General features: G+C 33.0%; 1 long non-coding RNA gene across 1 annotated transcript; it reads left to right on the forward strand.

Annotated features, from left to right (window-relative positions):
* Positions 1-1,146: 1,146 nt before the first annotated feature.
* On the forward strand, positions 1,147-2,909 carry LOC149794854 (uncharacterized). Its single transcript, XR_016422206.1, has 2 exons — positions 1,147-1,234; positions 2,108-2,909. It is a non-coding gene; the product is annotated as an uncharacterized LOC149794854 (long non-coding RNA).
* The last annotated feature ends 18,280 nt before the right edge of the window (positions 2,910-21,189 follow it).

Raw genomic sequence — 21,189 nt, forward strand, 5'->3', positions numbered from 1 at the left:
AGCTACGTAACAGAAAACCCGAAACCTGTATTACTACGCTCAGTTAAGATTTCTGTTTTTTAATGATGCAAACAAAATAATATAACGAATAATTGAAATTTCAATATAAGAGTTTAATGTTGCTTTTTCTGAGTTTATCGTGGTATTAACTGTTAGTTACCGACTCACACAGCTAACATAACGCCCTTCGGGCGTTATTAGCTGTGTGAGTCGGCAACTGACAGTTCATATCACGATAAACTAAAAAGAAACAACAACGTTAAACTCTTAATTAATTCCTATTGTCCCTTGACAGTCCCAATACCTTGTCGCTATACATTCACTACGACAAATTCCCATTGTCCCCAGGGTACCAACGCACTATTTCAACATTTAGGTTCCGTTGTCCCTGTGGTATCCCCATTCACGACTAATAATGATCATTTCAGAGCTCATACCTCCTGAAAATTTTATTTGAAAGGAATATGACATTAAAATTTTACTCCTAAGGAATGGTTTTAACAATTTGAGGACAGATAGATAGATATACACATAAACTGATTGCTCACAAGCTGCGACGCGTTCCAGATGCTTCCAATGTAAAGTTCATGTACGCGATTGCTATTGTATAATCTTAAATCTGCTTTTTACATTTTCTCTACCTATAACCTTTCCTTGAAATATGAGCAAGTTTCTCTATATTAAAGATGCCTGTCCAAAATATACCTTTAGATTTTTATAACGGTTCATGTATTCGTCATTCATTCTACACTATTGGGTAATCAGACTATGAAATGTAACTATGTTCAAAGTTGTAAAAGGTGAGTGCTACTTAACGCTACTTGGTTATAACTATACTAACTGCAGGATAGACCTGACAACCTGCGACTTGTGTAGACCTTGTTCGACCGTGACACTTATGACGAGAAGATTACACTCGATAGTGATTTTAAACATTGACTCCAATTTATTTATTCCAGTTCCATGGATTGCTACTCTTTTAAGAGTCATGTGATCTTAGGAAGCAGTATATGCGGTTTTATGCGACAATTACTTTCAGGAATTTCCTTACTCGTACAGCATCCGGGTCCAATGAATCAGACAACGTCATTTCACTCTAAACATAGTCACTATTTAAAAATAGAATTCCATACTTTCAACGAGGAGGCTGAACACTATATATACTGGACGATAGCTACAGGAGTGACAGACGTATATCTTTCCTTCTAGCGAGGTGTGAAGCATCTAACATACGGTAAGTGTAATATACAACAATATATACATCTAACTATTGTGATATGCCACAAACGCTAACAATGAAATTAACGCATCTTAACATTTAAACATTTATTCCCATAATATTGGGCAAATTATCCGTTATTACTTCGATCCTATTTATTTTTCAGTGTTGTCTAATTCTGAAATGCATGGAGCATTAAATTAACATAAAATACTGTGTTAGTCGTCACAGGAGATTTAATTATTACATGCCTGCGTACGAGCAATTTTTCTCTAGTCAGAAAATGATTTCTGCCATAAAATGATTCTATCAACATTATAATACGCAGTTAACCCAATTATATATTTCTGAAGGAGATGACATATGACGGTGAGACTTGTCTCGTTTATTATCTATTATATAACATGTTCATTTGTCATTAATTAAAAACCTATATGAGTATTTTCCTACATTAACCTCAGGACAAGGAATCGTCTAGTTACTTTAGAACTAGTACTAAGCAGGGGCGGGGCCAGGAATGTCGTTTAGCGGAGATATACACAAGTAAACAAGGGGTCAGAGGGATTGGTCCCAGTGATCAAAGCCCCGGATGGACCTGCATTTTAAGCGTTTATAACGTACAATTTTAACCATCTACCTGTCATGTAAATTTAGTCAAGGAACCTTACGGTTGTTTCGGGTTCATTTATGGGGGGGGGGGTAGGAGGCACGGCTCCTCCTCTCTCTCTCCCGCCATCCACCACAACGATTTCCTTTTGCTGAACACCTCATTTAATAACAAAAAGCAATTTAATTTCGTTATTTCGTTTATAATCTACAGAATGAACTCAAGGATAATTTTCTAAGTATAGACGTATTGAATGATAGTTATTTTCTTTTATTTTTAAGAATTCCAAAACAAGAAAATGGAAATGAAACAAATAACCATATTCTGTATCATGATGATAGTGATCGTCGTCGGTGCGAGACCAAGGGAAAACGTGAGGAAGCAATGTGTCTTTTTCCGGAAACAAGGACGGTGTGTTCCTTTTGCAGTGCCCAATGAAAATAGTCCCTTCTGGGGTCGGATGATCAAACTTTGTTCAGAAACAGAGGTGATTTGTGTGGGCGAAATATGTGACTGCCTTAGTAGAAGAAGACATACATAAAAACATTTTGAGAAAACAGTTTATTACCGAGAAAAAAGTTTTCCTGACCATCGAATTCTAAAATCCAAGGTTCAAAACCTAATCTTCTTCAAGAATACACGTTAATAAAGCAAGTGCAAGATGTGTGTCGAATTTGATATGACCTTCAAAAAATCTAGACATGGCTCTGTTGATTTGAAAAAAGACTTCATACCAGTATGATCCGACACAGAATAAACATGATATGTTTTGTGGGGACCATATTCAGCGATATTCCAAATTTATCAATGACCAAATTTGCCATGACTACATGCCCAGCATGAAGATGTCTATGAACTTCTAAGAGTTTGGTACTTTTACTGTTCATTGTTATTGACTATTATTTATTGTGTACATTGTAATTAGACTCATTCTATTTATTGATATCCATTTCATTTGTGTTTGACCATGTTGAGACAGTCATTGTGTTTGTAAATTATATCTTCAATGTTGTGAGAAAAACATATCTATTTATGTTTAAATATTTCAGAGTCTAAAATGTAATAAATCGTTTGATTGTTTAAGTTTTGTATCTTTCATAGTATGTAAGTATTCTTTTGCTGATAAGTTTCCATGCAATACTTGATCTAACAATGAAAAAACATTCATTTAATTTATTTTTCTTAATGACTTTTTGTGAACATCCTACTGCATGAAGTTTTATGATATCAAAATGGTGTATGGACAAGACAATCCAAGCAACCAGAAACCCTACTCATTCATTAACAATGCCCTACCCACCCACAAACCACATGAAATATTTTATAGACAATAGCCAACCACTCAACCTTACCTCCACCAAACTTTATTTTGCAGACAGTATCATTCCCAAATCAGTTTTTCATTTGACATTCATTAGCCACAGAAACAAAACGTTGAGCTTTTGTGGTTTCTACAGATCCACAAAGTGGTGATCCATTTATATTCGTTGTAAACATATGTTGATTAAGTGAACTGCAAGTAAGGATTAACGTGTGCTAGCGCTAACAGCTAGTGGAACCAGTTTTCATTTTTTACAATAGTGAAAACTTGTCTTTTTGTCGTCTGGATTCAAAACATTCCGCATCCTTATTTCTCGGTGTAGTTGTTGAATAGATGCCAAATTGTCTTGCATCAGTGACATTTCTGACTGTATCATTTGTTTCTTTTTTTTTTGATTTCACTCAAACACACACGCAAATACACACATTCTCAGCAGGATGTCAGTGATATTGATCGTGTATTTGTTACAAATTAATGCCAGTGATAATAGACATATATTCCAATGCAAGTCGGTGAGAAACGAACATAAGTCCGTATCTTCCCAGAAAGACACATTGCTTCTTCACCTCTACACCTGTTAAACAAAACTCATCAGAGAAAAATAAGAAAGACGCCTATTTTTACAATCTAAATTATTTATTTTTATAGACTCTGAATTATGGAATTATAAATAAAGTATGAACATGACTGATATCATGTGAAATGAAGAAGAAAAAAAATACTGTATACGGGCATATGAACATTATCTCGTTACTATATATATATATATATATATATAGAGAGAGAGAGAGAGAGAGAGAGAGAGAGAGAGAGAGAGAGAGAATTGTTACTGTTCATACAATGCTTTATAAAATGTAATCAATGTTACATTGGCACTATTTATTTAACCAATATTATACAATATTTACAAGTAGTTTTAAATTCATTGGTAAATATTCAAGTTCTTGTTTTATTTTGCAATTGTGAATTCGAGACATTAAGTGACGTTTTTCCTTTACCTACCATTTTTGGAATAAACATTATCAAGATCCTTCAACAATATTTACTACTTTTCCACTTATACACTTGAACTTAGTGACACTAGCCGCATTGAAGCAAACGTCATAGAAATTATCAGTCCAAGTTAGAAACTAGTTTTAGAAAGTATACTCAGCCACCTCGGAAATACATTTCACGGACCGTATACAAAACAATTAGAGAAGAAAGTAAATATGTATTCATTTTTAGGGCATGAATATTTGAAACTATTGACCAGTGGGTATCAGATTTTATATGAGATATGAACGTTAGTAAAAATTATTCAATAGTCATAGGAGTTTTAAAAATTGTATGCAATGCACCTCATCCCTCTTCCGCGTCTGAGGATAACGCTAATACTTAAATAGATTAAAAATTTAATCTACTACACAGAAAATAAATATTTTACATGCACTCTGTTAAATATGTCAGATACATAAAACTTTTAAAAGATTTTATGGTGATGATTCTGTCAAAAGATACAACTTTCAAAATATTGAATCTTGATGACTCCGTCCAAAGATACAACTTTTAAAAGATTTTATAGTGATAACTCTGTCAACAAATAGAATGTCAACTGTAATATGAATCTTTGGCAAAATGAGTTAAACTGGAAAATATGGAAAACAACAGGTTGATGCGAAGTCTCTTTCTGGTATTTAATACTTAAAAGTGTATGACACTAAAATTGGTTTAAAGGTTTCATGTTTAGTGTCAGTAACAAACACTATTGTGTCCATTATTTAGGTGGTTTCCTAGTTCTAAATATGGTACAGGATCCACATTCTGGACTACGGTTACGTGCGATTGGTGAGCGGAACATACATGCCATGTATACAGCAATTGATGAAGATGCCTGGAATACCCTTCTTTCTTCACGGGAAGTAGTTGTCAGTTGCACTCCCGTAACCTAAGAATACTTCTAAACTTGTACAACGTGCGGGTGCATTTTGACTAAGTTTCGTTATCAAATATTCGCTGTTGGAAAGTTTCCTAGTGTATCTTTCCTCAATAAATCACTAATACTCGGATCGTTTGAAATACCCCTCGTATTTCAAGAAATGAATACAGGAAATGCATCCATGAAAAAATATTTGATCGATAATGGACCGCAAGAACACAAAATGGTCCCTCGAGCTTTTGGAGAAACTACACCTGATAGAAATATAAACTTTGACAAGCAGTCAATAAATAACAACAGAAAAATATGGATTAGAACTATCTGCACTGATTACTGTCATATGATCACAATCTCCTTCTTAGTCTACTTCCTACATCGCATACGTCTATTCCTAAATGGTAGACAACGCATAATTCCATTCCTAAGCGGGAGACACGCCATACATACATTCGTATATGGGAAATAATCCTTACATCCATTCCTAAATGGCAGACATAATGATAGAAATGTTTAAAAAATGGCCGATGAAGGGGTCATTTCTAGATAGACCTCGTTGGAGACGCTGTTCTGTTATTTCGTTAGGTCTGGTTTTACTCACATAGACAAAAACCTATTAATACCTTGATTTTGTGAATAAAACAATGGTGAGGACGAGTATTGCTTTTAATGGGTTGTGGTAAGCGTTGCTTAGTTTAGAAATTCAATCATTGCATGATATTGCTGGAAATACCCATTTATGATAAAAGGGAAAGTAAAAGAAATCATAGTTTCAAATATGGGGGATTTTATCAATGTTATACAAAATATTGTATCGAAACAGCTAGTCGAAACAATTATTCCGGAAGTAAAGGAAAGATACAAGTATTTACAAACTATAATGCTCATTATAATAGACATTTAAATATTTATACATAAATAAAAATGATGCTCTCACAACATTGAGTATATAGTGATCACAAACAATGAACGCCTCAACATCGTCAAACGCACATGAATTGTTATCAATAAATAGAACGAGCTTAATTACAAGGCACATAATACATAACCGTCTACGTGTAATTTTATGCTGAAACACCTTTTTCCTGAATGTATTTATATTGAGAAATTATTATCTACTTTTTGTACATTTTTTCCCCGGTCCATTTGAAGAAACAAAAGCTAATCCTAGAAGGAATAATAGCTCAATTCTCTCACCTGTTGTTTTTGGCGTCATATTAGTTTTGTCATTTATAGGTTTTGGAATATGGTCCCGACAAAACCAGTCTTGCTGATTCAGAGTCTGTACATACTGGTATGAAGTCATTGTTCAGATCAATAGTGTCATGTCTAGATTTCAATATTGTTATATCAAATTCAACACATTGCCAAATCCAATTCTACACGTCTTTCACAACCTTCACGAACAAGTATTCTTAAGGAAGGTTATACTTTGAAAGAAATGTAAACATGACCTAGAAATTAGTTGGTAACAATTCAACACTATTTTGACTAACTGATATATTGACCTAAAACTAATCTTAAAACTCTGTTTAACGAATGCAGTAGTATAATTTGAAATGTAAAATATTCAATGGACGAAGAGTTAAAATCAACTCAACTACCAGTGAGATGATAAAGTGCCCACGATGCTTACAACAGAAAGTGATAAGCGAGTTCAAGAAACTGCTGCTGAAAAATTGTTATAATGCATGCAATAAAATGAAAAGCAAAGGGGAGATTTTAAAAAATGGAGAAAAAAATCAAGAGCATTTTAAAATTTGAAGAGAAAAAATCAGGACATACAAACTTAGGATCATTTGCAATAGTTGAAATTGCACATACATTCAAGTGAAAGCGAAAACCACATATAACTTTAGAACAAATGCTCGATGTTCCATCATTTGACTTTAATTTTTGAGGAAATTTACAAAGGCCCAAGGTTCTGATGAAAGATGCATCGATATTCGATAAAATACCATACAGGAGAAAAAAACTAAAAACACAACTGAAATATTTAAGATGCCAACTGTAAAATATATGAGATTTTTCATCATGTACATCAGTTTAACTTTTTCTTTTTGTAATATTGTAAGATACAGACGCTACAGTGATAGCTACAGTTGCTACAACTATGGACAAAAGAAACAATGCATAAACTGCGACAAACCCATTACACATTTCCTATTCTTTAATTGTTTTTAGTTTTGTAACTTTCTAATTTTATATCTTGATTATATTAAAAAATCCATGTGCTATGACCTTATCAACATAGGATTCAGTTCAGAAAAAGGTAATCCAGACCTGACTGATATAAACACCAGTAAAGTATCCAATGCCAACTAATGTATTGCATACTTCTATTAACTTTGTAATTCAGTCGTATGGCCTATGGGTATAAGTGTAATATCAGAGATGTTACTGCTAGCATTTTACATCTGACAAAGGCTTGTATAAATTAGCTGACTGAGCATTTGCAATTCTCTCATAGGTTTTTCCTGATTTGCTTTCTGTTAATTGTTTCCAGCCCAATATTAGTTAATCATTTCCGAGGCAATATATGTGTGTGCCCCATTTGCTTTTCTTATTTTCATTTATTTCGATTCTTCTTGTTCTACTACTGTTGCTTATATCTTCTGCGGAACCCAGTTTTATTTCGAGTTGTTTTTCATCCTTGCAAATGTGTAAAAATGTCAGAGAGTCATATGTCTAAAGAAGATTACACTAGGGATGATCATGAAAGTATAGAACCGTATTTGAATGATGTAGAGGAAGAATGTAAAGAATTTGATAAACAAACTGAAGTTCAACGCAGAGTAAGCACAGCCTAAATGAATTAGACTACAAGGAAGATCGTTGTGGTCCATGGATGATTGATTTGTCTGCCATTTAGAAATGAATAATTGGGTGGTCTGCCAATTAGAGTTGTCTGCTATCTAGGAATGGATGTATGTGTTGTCTGTTAGATCGGAACGGTCGAGTGGGTTGTTTGCCATCTAGAAATTGAAAATTGGGATATTTGATTTAGGAATGAATTCTGTTATATTTTTCTTTTACTTATTAATTCTCACCAAGAATGCCACATAGTTAGGTTTATCTTCTTTTGGATGTTTGTTATATTTTAATCATGTTTTTAAGTATCACGTTACTTTGAAGATGTTGTGTGTATACCGTACAGACTTTTGTAAAACATTTTATATATATCGTACACTGAATAATGTTCGTGGTTCATTTTCACAGTTCAATTTTTTTTAAAAAGAAATACTAATAAATTATGCGAAGTTAAATTCTTGCCACTGTTATACCAGGTCACGAAAATCACAAAAATTAGAACAGGCAAAAATGAATGACCTCATAAATGTCTAAGTACCCCTATCATTAGATTATGATCTCATTACTACACACGTCAATACACGAGTATGATCTCATTACTACACATGTCAATACGCGAGTATGATCTCATTACTACACATGTCAATACACGATTGTGATCTCATTACAACACATGTCACTACACGATTCTGGTCTCATTACTACTCATGTCAATACACATGTCACTACACGATTATGATCTCATTATTACACATGTCACTACACGATTATGATCTCATTGCAACACATGTCACTACACGATTCTGGTCTCATTACTACTCATGTCAATACACGAGTATGATCTCATTACTACACATGCACTACACAAATATGATCTCATTACTACACATGTCACTGCACGATCATGCTCTCATTACAACACATGTCACTACACGATTCTGGTCTCATTGCTACTCATGTCAATACACGAATATGATCTCATTACTACACATGTCACTACACGATTATGATCTCATTACTACACATGTCACTACTCGATTATGATCTCATTACAACACATGTCACTACACGATTCTGGTCTCATTACTACTCATGTCACTACACGATTATGATCTCATTACAACACATGTCACTACACGATTCTGGTCTCATTACTACTCATGTCAATACACGAGTATGATCTCATTACTACTCATGTCAATACACGAGTATGATCTCATTACTACACATGCACTACACAAATATGATCTCATTACTACACATGTCACTGCACGATCATGCTCTCATTACAACACATGTCACTACACGATTCTGGTCTCATTACTACTCATGTCAATACACGAATATGATCTCATTACTACACATGTCACTACACGATTATGATCTCATTACTACACATGTCACTACACGATTATGATCTCATTACTACACATGTCACTACTCGATTATGATCTCATTACAACACATGTCACTACACGATTCTGGTCTCATTACTACTCATGTCACTACACGATTATGATCTCATTACAACACATGTCACTACACGATTCTGGTCTATTACTACTCATGTCACTACACAAATATGATTTCATTACTACACATGTCACTACACGATTATGATCCCATGACTACACATGCCACTACACGATTATGATCCCATGACTACACATGCCACTACACGATTACTACAAAAGTCAACTCGTGATTCTGATCTTGTTACTATACACTTGGCTAGATGATTTCACTACATGATCTAATTTTTTTAATTTTGCGTACAGAGTGTCTCTCAATATTACACACCTTGCACCATGATTTTACATCATATAACATTTTTAATTATGCGTAGGGGGATTCCCAATACGACACATGTAGCCACATGATTTCGCTTGTGTGATTTAAAATATAAATTATACGTACAGTGGCATTCCCAATACGACACATGTAGCCGCATTATATCATTTGCGTGATATAAAATATTAAATTATAACGTGCCGAAGGATTCCCAAAAGCAATGTTTGTCACGTATATACGAGACGAAATACTGAATAAGAGTAGAATTGACAGGTTGTATTTTCCGGTGGCGGGGGGGGGGGATTATCTAGCATTTTTTTTACAAAATACATTAAACTTTTGAATGCAATTTATGCTGAGCAATCAAAGGGAAGATTTTTTAAAAATTCTTTAATTGGTAAACAACGTTCACAAAATTATATTCACAGCAAAATCCGTCATTGTAGAACAATAACAATAATGCAATTTACGTCAAGAAATGGAGGGTGGTTACTGAAAGGTGGTGAAGTTTGATTCCCACAAATACTTATAAATTAATAATATACAAATTTAAGATCTTAAGTAACCGAGAGTTATATAAAATATAATTAAATTTTTCAGATAGTTACCTTATCTGACAAAAAATGATTTTATTTCCGACAGGAAAGCGACACACTACTTTAACTGGTTAAATTCGATTGAGACTGTGTATATATTCAATACGTTTTTGAGGAAAGTTGATATATTTATAATAAATATGTTCTTGAAATGAGGCTCAACTTGTGAGGAAAAATTGAACACTACCCTCTCTGATGCAATAATTCTTTCTTTTTTATTGATATTCCAAAACTCTTAAAATTATTGGAACTTTTTATCTAAATCCTCTCTTTTGTATAACTTATGTTATTGTATTTAATATTTGGCTATAAATTGTAGTGTTTTTCTTTAGCTGAAATTTTTATAGTGTTTAGGTTCTAATTTAAAATATTAAAGAACGTAACATTGCATAGGATCTATAAATAGATGCTTACGTCCGTGTTGACAGTTATTACTAATACAATTATTAGCAAATATGTTTACAAGTCTGATCGATAAATGTATATTAAGTTTTACTAAGCTTGGTGTTTCTTCTTAGTTTATGACATTAAAGTCGAAACACCTCTTTAACGTGTTCTACCTGCAACATTTAAAGATGATTACGTATTAATGATTAAAAGAAAGGGATAGTATGCGATGATAATGACCAATCATTTGTGTGACGCTCACAAGAAATTCTTAATTAAAAAAGAAGAGATATTCGTTAAAAGAGTTGTAATTATCATTCATGTGCTGTATGATAGAATAAAACTGTAGTGTTGTAATTATTATTCATGTGCTGTATGATAGAATAAAACTGAAGTGTTGCAATTTGAATAATCAAAACAAGAGTGTTGTAATTATCATTCATGTGATGTATGATAGAATAAACTGAAGTGTTGTAATTATCATTCATGTGATGTATGATAGAATAAAACTGTAGTGTTGTAATTATTATTCATGTGATGTATGATAGAATAAAACTGTAGTGTTGTAATTATTATTCATGTAATGTATGATAGAATAAAACTGTAGTGTTGTAATTATTATTCATGTGATGTATGATAGAATATAACTGTAGTGTTGTAATTATTATTCATGTAATGTATGATAGAATAAAACTGTAGTGTTGTAATTATTATTCATTTGCTGTATGATAGAATAGAACTGAAGTGTTGTAATTATTATTCATGTGCTGTATGATAGAATAAAACTGAAGTGTTGTAATTTGAATAATCAAAACAAGAGTGTTGTAATTATCATTCATGTGATGTATGATATAATAAAACTGTAGTGTTGTAATTATTATTCATGTGCTGTATGATAGAATAAAACTGAAGTGTTGTAATTTGAATAATCAAAACAAGAGTGTTGTAATTATCATTCATGTGATGTATGATAGAATAAAACTGTAGTGTTGTAATTATTATTCATGTGATGTATGATAGAATAAAACTGTAGTGTTGTAATTATCATTCATGTGATGTATGATAGAATAAAACTGTAGTGTTGTAATTATTATTCGTGTTCTGTATGAGAGAATATAACTGTAGTGTTGTAATTATTATTCATTTGCTGTATGATAGAATAGAACTGAAGTGTTGTAATTATTATTCATGTGATGTATGATAGAATAAAACTGTAGTGTTGTAATTATTATTCATGCAATGTATGATAGAATAAAACTGTAGTGTTGTAATTATTATTCATGTGATGTATGATAGAATATAACTGTAGTGTTGTAATTATTATTCATGTAATGTATGATAGAATAAAACTGTAGTGTTGTAATTATTATTCATTTGCTGTATGATAGAATAGAACTGAAGTGTTGTAATTATTATTCATGTGATGTATGATAGAATAAAACTGTAGTGTTGTAATTATTATTCATGTAATGTATGATAGAATAAAACTGTAGTGTTGTAATTATTATTCATTTGCTGTATGATAGAATAGAACTGAAGTGTTGTAATTATTATTCATGTGATGTATGATAGAATATAACAGAAGTGTTGTAGTTATTATTCATGATCTGTATGAGAGAATATAACTGTAGTGTTGTAATTATTATTCATGTGCTGTATGATAGAATAAAACTGAAATGTTGTAATTTGATAGAATAAACTTGAAGTGTTGCAATTAATTTGATAAAATAAAATTGAAGTGTTGTAATTTTATATAATAAAAACAGAAGTATTGCAATTATTATTCATGTGCTGTGTGATAGAATAAAGCTGACCTGTTGTAATATGACAATAAAATTGAAATGTTGTAAGTTGATATAATGAAAACAGAAGTGTTGTAGTTATTATTCATGTGTTGTATGATAGAATAAAACTGAAGTGTTGCAATTTGATAGAATAAACTTGAAGTTTTGTAAGTTGATATAATAAAAACATAAGTGTTGTAATTTGATAGAATAAAATTGAAGTGTGATATATTATTGAAGCATATAAGACTCAGTTCAGTTCCCTCAAATTTAACAACTGGATAACAAAGAAAAGAAAAAGAAAGAAAAATACGTAGATGAAAATGACGTGTGATGGATTGGACATTTTGTTCTTCTCATACTTCTTTATGATCATAGCGTGTTATTCTTCAGTGTTTCTTTTCTTCTATACAACTTTCACGAATCAACATACGGGTAACTGGACTTCAATTAAATATCATACAGGTCAAGTTCAGTATAAACGAGTCATGTCCCCTATTCATCAAAGTTCGTCTAATTTTGTAATATTGGCAGGAACATCCGTGGCCTCTAAAATTATTCTTGAGTTTATTTTATACATGTTTTTCCAACTCTTCCAAAGAAACTAAGATTACGAGAAATGTAATAAAAAGCATACATTTGCCTGTCCATAAATTAAATGTTATAATCTCCATCACCCGACTCTGATTAAGACTATGCTAGTACATTCTTATAAAACAAAGGACATATGTATTATCCAATGAGCTGCCTTCAACAACAATTTTTCAAAGCCCATCACACCAACTCATTTTAAAAACATTTTTAAACACGCATGTCTTTAAATGCCATTTTTGCCACTTATCAAAGAAAAGCTACTTAGGACAGGTTGTCTGTAGTTTGCCTTTTTCTACCAAATGACATTCTTTTACCCGTCACGTTATTGGAAAACTGGCTACAAAATAATTTATAAAACAATAATAATAGGAACAATATAAAAGGGGTTCGCAAAGGAAAGACACATTTTCAAAACTAACTTCAAAACTAACATACAAGAACTTCAAAATACTGAAAAGATGGCACAGTTACAAACTGTCTATCGCCATGTTTGGGATAGTTTCATGTTTGAAATCATATGACCTGACGATATATCCCACGATTAATCTATCCAGTCAATACCACACCACGCCACGCCACCCCACATCCATCCATCCATCCATCCATCCAGTCAATTTCACGCCATGATATACGTACATCCACCCATCCAGTCCATATCACGCCACGACACATTCATTCATCTTGTCCATATTACGCTATGAACATACATCACTCCATTCAGTCCATATCACATCACGACTCGTCCATTCATCCGGTCCATATCACGCGACGAGACATCCATCTATTAATCGATCCATCCATCCAGTCCATATTGCTTCACAATTCTATCCATCCAGTATATATCACGCCAAGCCACATTTATCGATCGATCCAGTCCATATCACGTCACTCCACATCCATTTAACCATCCAACCATTCATTCATTCATACACATCCATCGACCCGTCCATCCAGTTGATATCACGTCACGACAAATCCATCCATCCAGTCAACATCACGCCACGGCACATCTATGGATCCATCCATCCAGACCATAGTACACCAGTACACATCCATCAATCCATCCACCCATCCAGTCCATATCACACCACGACAGACCATCCATACAAATCCATCCATCCGGTCAAAATCACGCCACGGGACATCTATGGATTCATCCATTCATCCATCCATCCATCAATCCAGTCTATATCACACGATCCATCCACACATCCATCGATGATCCATCTAGCCGTCCAGTCCATATCACACCACTCCACATCCATCCAATCATCCGTCCATCCATTCATCAACACATCCATCCAATCATCCGTCCATCCATTCATCAACACATCCATCCAATCATCCGTCCATCCATTCATCAACACATCCATCGACCCGTGCATCCAGTCCAAATCACGCCACGACACATCTGTCGATTCATCCATCCACCCATCCATCCATCCAGTCCAGATATGGTAATCGTTTAAGTAATAACACAAGCAGTTCATACATTGGAATACTTGGAGTAATAACACAAACAGTCCATACATGGGAATACTTGGAGTAATAACACAAACAGTCCAAACATTGTACTACTTTAAGCAACATTAATAACAGTCTCTACATAGGAATACCTGAAGTAATAACAAAAGCAGTCCATACATGAGAATGCTTGGAGTAATAACAAAATCAGACCGTACATTGGACTACTTGGAGTAATGACAAAAGCAGTCCAATACTTGGAGTAATAACAAAACCTTTCCAGTACTTGGAGTAATAAAAACAAATCAGTCCATCCATGGGAATACTCGGAGTAATAACAAAAACATACACATGGGAATAGTTACAATTTCACTAAAATACGGTCACTATTAAAGAAGAATTCTTAGTGATTTCAACCAAAGTTTTCTTCTATATTAGTCACACTCACTGCTATCTTCAAAACTTCTATTAAAAGTTTGTTTTGTTATAGGTTTACTCCAGTTCCCTTTTTTAGGTATTTAAGAATTCTGGTCAAATACTGAAATATTTTTAGTTCCAACAAAGCAGCCCATTATGTAGCTCTACTAGAAAATTAAAGAAAGCTAAATTTTATATTCTGAATAGGGTCCTCATAGAACAATCTTGAACAGGTTACCAAACGTATCATGTCTTCCACTGCGTTGAAAAAGCATGGGCAAATACCAAATCCAGTAAAACAAATTGTTTTAGTCAACGAACCATATATATTCACATAGATATTGACCATGGCATAGATACTGACCATGACACAGATTTTGACCATGACATAGATATTGGCCATGACATATATATTAACCATGACATAGATACTGATCATGACATATATATTTACCATAACAGAGATATTAATCATGACAGATATACTGACCATAACATATATTTATCATGATATATATACTGACAATGACATATAATGACCATGACATAGATACTGACCATGACATAGATATTGACCATGGCATAGATACTGACCATGACATAGATATTGACCATGACATAGATAGTGACCATGCCATATATACTGACCATGACAAATATATTAACCATAACATTGACATTAACCATGACGCATATTGACCATGACAAAGATATTGACCATGACAGATATTGACCACGAAATAGATATTAGCCATGACATAGATATTGACCACGACATATATATTGACCATGACATAGCTATTAACCATGACATAGATATTGACCATGACATAGATACTGACCATGACAAAGAAATTGACCATGACATAGATATTGATCATGACACATATACTGACCATGACATATATATTGATCATGATATATATATATTGATAATGATATATATATTTATATTGACCATGCAAATATTGACCATGACATAGATACTGACCATGACATATATATTGAACATGACATAGATACTGAAACATGACATAGATATTGACCATGACATATATACTGACCACTGCATATATACTGACCATGGCATATATACTGACCATGACATTGATATTGACCATGACAGATAACGACCATGACATGTATACTGACAATGACATGGATATTGACTATAACATAGATATTGACCATGATATATATTGACCATGACATAGATATTAACCATGACATAGATACTGACCATGACATGGATATTGACCATGACATAGATATTGACCATGACATATATACTGACCATTACATATATACTGACAATGGCATATATACTGACCATGACATTGATATTGACCATGACAGATAATGCCCATGACATGTATACTGATAATGACATGGATATTGACTATGACATAAATATTGACCATGACATAAATATTACCATGACATAAGTACTGACCATGACAGAGAGATTGACCATGATATAGATAATAAAATTGACATAGATATTGACCATGATATATATATTGACAATGACATGGATATTGACCATGACATATATACTGACCATGACATAGATATACTGAACATGACATTGATATTGACCATGACATAGATATTGATCATTACATAGATACTGACCATGACATAGAAATTGACCTTGACATGGATACTGATCATGACATATATACTGACCATGACATATATATTGACCATGACATAGATATTGATTATGATATATATACTGACCATGACATATATTGACCATGACAAATATACTGACCATGACATAGATATTGACTATGACATATATACTGACCATGGCATACATACTGACCATGGCATATATACTGACCATGGCATAGATACTGACCATGACATTGATATTGACCATGAGATAGAGTATGACATGACATAGATATTGACCATGACATAGATATTGACCATGACATGGATATTAACCATGGCATATATATTGACCATGACATACAGACTAACCATGACATGGATATTAACCATAACATAGATATTGACCATGACATGGATATTGACCATGACATATATATTGACCATGACATAGATACTGACTATGACATAGATATTGTCCATGACATATATAGTGACCATGACATAGCTAATGACCATGACATAGATATTGACCATGATATAGTGACCATAACATATATATTTACCATGACATAGATACTGACCATGACATAGATACTGACTATGACGTAAATACTGACCATGACAAAGATATTAACTTCACATATATATTGGCCATTACATAGATATTGACCCTGACATATATACTGACCATGACATAGATATACTGATCATGACATTGCTATTGACCATGACATAGATATTGATCATTATATATATATTGACCATGACATAGAAATTGACCATGACATGGATAATGATTATAACATATATACTGACCATAACATAGATGTTGACCATGACAGATATTGATTATGATATATATACTGACCATGACATATATTGACCATGACATAGATACTGATGATTACATATATATTGACCATGACATTTATACTGTCCATGACATAGATATTGACCATGACATTGATATTGATCATGACATATATACTGACCATGACATATATATTGACAATGATATATATATATTGATTATGATATATATATATATATATATATATATATATATATATATATATATATATATATATATATATATATATATATATATATATATATATATATATATATACTGACCATGACATATATTGACCATGATATTGATACTGGCCATGACATATATATTGACCATGACATAGATACTGACCATGGCATATAAATTTTCCATGACATGGATATTGATCATGACATATATACTGACCATGACATAGATATTGATTATGATATATATACTGACCATGACATATATTGACCATGTCATAGATACTGACCATGACATATATATTGACCATGACATAGATACTGACTTTGACATAGATATTGACCATGACATATATACTGACCATGGCATTGATACTGACCATGGCATATATACTGTCAATTGCATATATACTGACCGTGACATTGATATTGACTATGACATAGATATTGACCATGACATATATATTGACGATTACATGGATATCGACCATGACATATATACTGACCATAACATATATATTTATCATAATATATATACTGACCATGACATATATTTTGACCATGACATAGATACTGACCATGACATATATGTTGACCATGACGTCGATACTGACCATGGCATATATACTGACCATGGCATATACACTGACCATGACATTGATATTGACTATGAGATAGATTATGACATGACATTGATATTTACCATGACATAGATATTGACCATGACATGGATAGTGACCATGACATAGATATTGACCATGACATAGAGATTGACCATGACATAGATTTTGACCATGACATATATATTGACCATGACATAGATATTGACCATAACATGGATTTTGACCATGACATAGATATTGACCATGACATAGATACTGACTATGACATAGATATTGTCCACGACATAGATAGTGACCATGACATAGCTGGTGACCATGACATATATATTGATCATGACATAGATACTGACCATGACATAGATATTGACCATGGCATAGATATTGAGCATGACCTAGATACTGACTATGACGTAAATATTGACCATGACAAAGATATTGACCATGACATATATATTGACCATGACATATATACTGACCATGACATGCATATTGACCATGACATACATATTGATCATGACATAGATATTGACCATGACATAGACATAGATATTGACCATGACATAGATATTGACCATGACGTAGATACTGACCATGCTATAATGCGTCAATCCTTGTATGCTATATATCAAGTCAACAATCTTCGTATACTATATATAAAGTCATTAAAATGTCATCTTTACCGCGTTCAACTTTTTGGGGCTAGAAATGCCAGCAACGAACTGTGTTGATGAGCAAATGACTCTCAGTGCGATATTCAAATATTAGCCGAGATTTACTCTGTGTGTGTGTGTGTGTGTGTGAGAGAGAGAGAGAGAGAGAGAGAGAGATTTGGATTTTTAACGTAGCTTTAACAATTTTTCAGTCATATCGCATCGATGTCTGCACTTGGGGCATCATGCCGCAGACGTGTCGCATCATGTCCCACCCAGTCATATTATCATGACACAAGGCCGACCAGTCCTAATACTAACCTCTTAATGCTGATCGCCAAGCGAGGCAGCTGCTAGCACCATCTTTGGCATAACTAGGCCATGGTTTGAACCCACGACCTCCGGCATCCGAGGCCGACGCTCTAACCATTTAGGCCACAGGAGTGGTTTAGATGTATTGCAATTAAAGTGGGCCATAGCCAGTCATGAAGAACACCATAGTGCTTTATAAATCACGCAAAATGTGTGCTCATTTGTAAATATGATGTACCGAAGGCAAAACCATATTTCCCATGAAATATGTACTGACAATACTTTGTCATTTATTCTTTTATTTCTAATTCTAAGGTTTTGTGTAAAATATATTTGTGCATGTACAATATTAACAACAACTTTAAATGTCTGTAAACACATTGTCTTGAAAATTTACCAATTTTATCTAGTGGAATATTCTCTCGAAGTCAGAAAGATGCCCATCTCATACACAATGTTTGCTGCATAATCCATAATCCTTGTATGCTATATATAAAGTCAACAATCTTCGTATACTATATATAAAGTCAACAAATCTTTGTATGCTATATATCAAGTCAACAAATCTTTGTATGCTATATATCAAGTCAACAAATCTTTGTATGCTATATATCAAGTCAACAAATCTTTGTATGCTATATATCAAGTCAACACTTTTAATATACTGTGCATCAAGTCAATAATCCTTGCATGCTTTACATCAAGACAACAATCTTTTTATAATATACATCAGGTAAACAATCTTTGTATACTATACATCAAGTCAACAGGTCTTTGTAAGCTATACATCAAGTCAATAATCCTTGTATGCTATATATCAAGTCAACAATCTGTGTATGCTATATAAAAAGTCAACAATCCCTGTATGCTATATATCAAGTCATCAATCCATGTATGCTATATAAAAAGTCAATAATTCTTGTATGCTAAATATCAAGTCAACACTCCTTGTATGTTATATATCAAGTCAACAATCCGTGTATGATATATATCAATTCAACAATCCTTGTATGTTATATATCAAGTCAACAATCCTTGTATGCTATATATCAAGTCAACAATCCTTGTATGTTATATATCAAACCAAAAATTCTTGTTACCAATATTTATCTACCGCTCAGTAAAGGACCAAAGAATGAATAACCCTTGCCCGACATTTAGGTTCTTGTCTAGAGTTTTGTCATGTGATGCACTTGCAATAAGGTAATTTTTATCAACTAAATATAAAAAATTCATATTTCCCTATTCTTCTTCTTCTTTTTCTTCTTCTTCTTCTTCTTCTTCTTCTTCTTCTTATTATTATTATTATTATTATTAATTTTGTTGTTTTGTAGATATTGTTGCTCGTAATTATAGTAATGATAATTTTTAAATGAAATAACCCCACATCTTTCAAAAAATCTTGACATTTGTTTCTTCTTCTGTATTTTTGAACCCTCAGACATTAAACATCTGCTGAGCATTATAATTGACTTTACAATTTAGGAAATTATGTATGGCGCCGTCTGAAATAGTCAACTGGTTAAAAGGGATTTAAATATTAATCCTTGTATCAATACATATAATTTCATTCTGCGAACGACATAACATGCTGACAGAACTTCAATATATCGAATATCAAGGTCATATGCCTTGTCTCGCTTTGTATATTAACATAGCGTAGACAATAGAGCGTTAGTGACTAACGTCTATATAGCTTAGGGTTTGGATTACGGTTTTGTTTCAGATGAAAATATTGACGGTTCGAAGTTTCATTGCTTCCGTTGAGATACATTTCGATACAGATTGAGGCCCACCTCAGTATCTAAAGTTGGCCACTAAAAGGAGACCAAAACTACACTTCGCGGTAGAATTTTGTGCTATGATATGATTTGAAAACAAATTAATCGTGCGGCTAATCGCGAGGATAACCATCAAGTAATATATCACATCCTTTAAAAGACCATTGTACAGTTAGCATACTTAAAGCGTGACACAGGATTTAAGAAAGAGAAATGCATTTGAAAATGTGTCCTTGTGGATGGTAAGTGTAGCTCC

This window comes from Sinohyriopsis cumingii, chromosome 7 (assembly GCF_028554795.1).
Source record: "Sinohyriopsis cumingii isolate HCF-2022 chromosome 7, ASM2855479v2, whole genome shotgun sequence".
NCBI classification, from domain to species: domain Eukaryota; kingdom Metazoa; phylum Mollusca; class Bivalvia; order Unionida; family Unionidae; genus Sinohyriopsis; species Sinohyriopsis cumingii.